The 3,956-nt window shown below is 49.8% G+C and overlaps 1 protein-coding gene across 1 annotated transcript in view; it reads left to right on the plus strand.

Annotated features, from left to right (window-relative positions):
* LPAR5 (lysophosphatidic acid receptor 5) overlaps positions 1-3,956 on the plus strand; it is a 27,425-nt gene that overhangs the window by 17,125 nt on the left and 6,344 nt on the right. The gene's annotated exons all lie outside the window — the stretch shown is intronic.

Consider the following 3,956-nt stretch of genomic DNA (forward strand, 5'->3'; position numbering starts at 1 on the left):
GGTCTACTCCATGGAAGTCCAGGGACATAGCCATTATGCCAACTGCTGCCCGCATCTTCTTTTTAAAAGAATTATTTTTATTTATTTAAATCTGACCAGAGAGGGACTGAGAAAGTGAGAAAGCAAACTGTCAGGTCCAGGACGTGAACTGCAGTCGGCCATGTGGGTGTACAGCACTCTTAACCACCACTCCACCTGCAGTCCCCGACTCCTGTCTTTTTTTTACACAGATCTGTCAAGGGTTTGCTATGTTGTCCAAGCTAGCCTCGAACTCACAACCCTCTTGCCTCAGCCTCCCAGGTCTCTGGGATTATAGGTACACACCACTGTGCTTCTCCTTTAGGCTGGACCAGGAATTGAACCTGGGCCTCTGATATGGTCCCAGCCTGCTTGAGCACAGTCTTAGCAGAGAATGCCACCTTGACTGGGCATCTAAGATTTTATTTTTGAGGAATTATTTTAGGGACCAGCAGTTGGTGTAATGGCTATGTCACTGGACTCCCATGTAGTCAACCATGGTTCAAGTCCCAGGCCCAGTGACTTAAACTCACGCCCGGCACATGTGCATGCATGCCCAAGATCCCAAGAGGAGAATGGAGGAAAGGGAATTGGGGCGTGGCCCTCCCCCACAGAGAGAGACATAGAGACAGAAAGCGAGAAATCACCTCCCAGGGAGGATGGTCACGCCACAATCCCTTCTCCTCCATTCTCCTCTCGGGATCTTGGGCATGCACGCACACGTGCCCGGCGTGAGTTCTAAGCCACTGGGTCTGGGATGCAAACCGCGGTCGAGTACGTGGGAGTCCAGCGACATAGCCATTATGCTAACTGCTGGTTCCCTCATTATTTATTTTTTATAATTTGCTACAGGGCACATGCATACACCAGAGAGAAACAGAGAGAGGGCAAGTGAGAAAGCAAACTGCCAGGTCTGGGACTCAAACTGGGGTTGACCATGTGGGAGTTCAGTGCCTTAACTACCATGCCATCTGCTGGTCTAAGGTTTTTTTTTAAAGAGTTTTTTGCTATAGGGCACATGGGCTTGCCGGAAAGACAGAGAAAGACAGAGAGACAGAAAGTGAGAAATCACCCTTTGGGGGTGGGGGGGCAGCCATGCCAGCAATCCCTTCTCCTTCATTCTCCTCTTGGAATCTTGGGCATGCACGCACATGGGCCTGGCGTAAGTTTAAGCCACCGGGTCCGGGACTAGAACTGTGGTTGACTACATAGGATTCCAGCTACGTAGCCATTACACCATCTGCTGGTCCCGGTCTAAGATGTTTTTAAAACAGAAATGTACAGGCACACATTCCATTAGCCATGAGAGTAACAATATAATCACACTTCACTAAGTCTCTGGAAAACTCCACAATGTACTTGTGAGTGAGTGACAGAGAGTGAAGACAATGGACTTTTTTTTTTTTTTTTTTTTTTTTAAAAAAAAATGCTCACCACAGAGAGACAGAGAGACGGGGGGGGGGGAGTGAGAAATCATCTCCCAGGAGGATGGCCATGCCATCATTCCCTCTCCTTCCCTCCATTCTCCTCTTGAGATTTTGGGCACACACACACGTGCCCAGTGTGATTTTCAAGTGGCTAGGTCCAGGACTTGACCCAGGCAGCCAGCCATGCTGGATCCAGCCCCTTAATTTCCACACCACCTACTGGCCCCAGACGCCATCTTGGTAGACATATTATGAAAACAGTTTTGACCTTGTGGACTTCTAAGAGGAAGGTCCCTGGATCATGCACTGAGAACCACGCTTGCACTGAAGCATGTGAGGTGTCTAATTTGCTTCCAGGGCCTCCTACACAGTGGGTTTTGTTTTTTTTTTAGATAGATTTTATTTAACTTTATTTACTCATTTTAATTTTATCAGAGAGGGACAGAGTGAGAGAGAGACAGAGAAAGAGAGGGAAAGCGAGAAAGCAAGCTGCCAGGTCTGGGACTCAGACCGCGGTCAGCCATGTGGGAGTCCAGCGCCCTTAACCACCATGCCACCTGCTGGTCCCCTACACAGTGTTTTTATTGCCACGGGAAAGTGCAGTGCTTGGCAAATAACTGCTCATGGTAGTCCTTAAGGCTTGGGGTTCCCTGCGGAGTGGGAGGAAGAGTCCAGCAAATGTAAGGCCACCTTGGGCTTCCAGGAACAGTAGCCTGGGGTGGGGGAAGACTAGTCACTCAGACTTGGGGAGGGGGTGGTACCTTTGGGGAGGGGGACTGAGGCACAGCCAGGAGAAGAGTCTATGGGGAAGTAAGAGTGAGATGGGAGGCCAGGAGTGGGGACACCCAGGCAGGGGAAAGGGGCCATCTTGTTTCCGTCCCTCTGACCCTAAAGGGGGCTGTGAGGGGTTGGAAGCGGGCACCACGACATCTTCAGACCCTGACCTTACCGAGGGAGTTGTTGCTTGTGTCCAGCATGCATTCCTGTCCCTATGACTCGCGATCCTGTGTGTGTGAAAGAGACAGAGAGAGACAGTGTCAGGCTTTCCCACGTGGGTCTTGTCGTAGTGCGGAGTAAACCTTTTGTGTGTGCCTTTATGGGCGCGCCCCAGATGGTGATTTACAGGGGTAAGATGACCCCTGGTGGCCAAACTGGAGAACTGACCCAGATTCCTCAGCGATAGCCTGCAGTCAGGTCCCTTCTCCCTCAGGGCGGAGGTTAGAGCCCTGAGCTGCTCTGGAAGAGGCTGGCAGTTGGCACCTGTGTCACTTCGCGTCATTCTCAGGGTTTGAGACCAGTGCCTTTGTTGTCCTGCGAGCACCAGCAGCATCTAACTACATAGTCCAAAATTTCAGCACTTCGTCCTATCCAAGTGGAATTAAACATTTTTTTCAATAGATTTTTTGCTATAGGGCATGTGCACTCACCAAAGAGACAGAGACAGAGGACAGTAAGGGAGACATCACCCCCCAGGGTGGGTGGCCATACCACAATCCCTTCTCCTCCATTCCCCTCTCAGGAAACTCATCCACCCAGTGTGAATTTCAAGCCACTGGGTCTGGGACTCAAACCATGGTCTGCCACGTGGGAGTTGAGTGCCCAATCCACTACACCATCTGCCGGCCCTTGAATCAATTTTGTCAAAGAATTATTTTTATTTAACTTTATTTATTTATTTATTTATTTAAATTTAACCAGAGAGGGCCAAAGCAAGAGAGAGAAGGAAAGTGCAAGCCACCAGGTCTAGGACTCAAACCCCAGTTGGCCATGTGGGAGTCCAGTACCCCTAACCACCATGCCACCCTCTGGCCCCTGAACCATTTTTTTTACTTTTATAAACAGGTATGCAATGAATTTTTTTTTTTTTTTTGGAGAGATTTTCACCGTAGGGTGCGTGCGCTCGCCAGACAGACAGAGACATAGAGACAGAAAGCGAGAAATCACCCCCCAGGGGGGATGGCCACGCCACAATCCCTTCTCCTCCATTCTCCTCTCGGGATCTTGGGCACGCACGCACACGCGCCCGGCGTGAGTTTTAAGCCACCGGCTCCGGGACACGAACCGTGGTCGACTACGTGGGAGTCCAGCGACATAGCCATTACGCTAACTGCTGGTTCCCAGGTATGCAATGAATTTCAAAGTAATTAAAATTCACAGCACAGAGGCCAGCAAATAGTGTGGTGGTTAAGATGTTAGACTGACTGGTTCAAGTTCCAGACCTGACAGCTTGCTTTCTCACTTTCTCTCTGTCTCTCTCTGGTGAGTGCATGCACCCTACAGCAAATTAAAATGAAAGTAATAAATACAATTACATAAATAATTATTTAAAAGGAAAAAAAAATACTCCTGGGACCAGCAGTTAGCGTAATGGCTATGTCACTGGACTCCCATGTAGTCAACCACTGTTCGAGTCCTGGACCTGGTGGCTTAAACTCACGCCGGGCGCGTGTGCGTGCGTGCCCAAGATCCCAAGAGGAGAATGGAGGAGAGGGGATTGCGGTGTGGCCATCC

This window comes from Tupaia chinensis, unplaced genomic scaffold, assembly GCF_000334495.1.
Source record: "Tupaia chinensis unplaced genomic scaffold, TupChi_1.0 Scaffold149011_1, whole genome shotgun sequence".
NCBI lineage: Eukaryota > Metazoa > Chordata > Mammalia > Scandentia > Tupaiidae > Tupaia > Tupaia belangeri.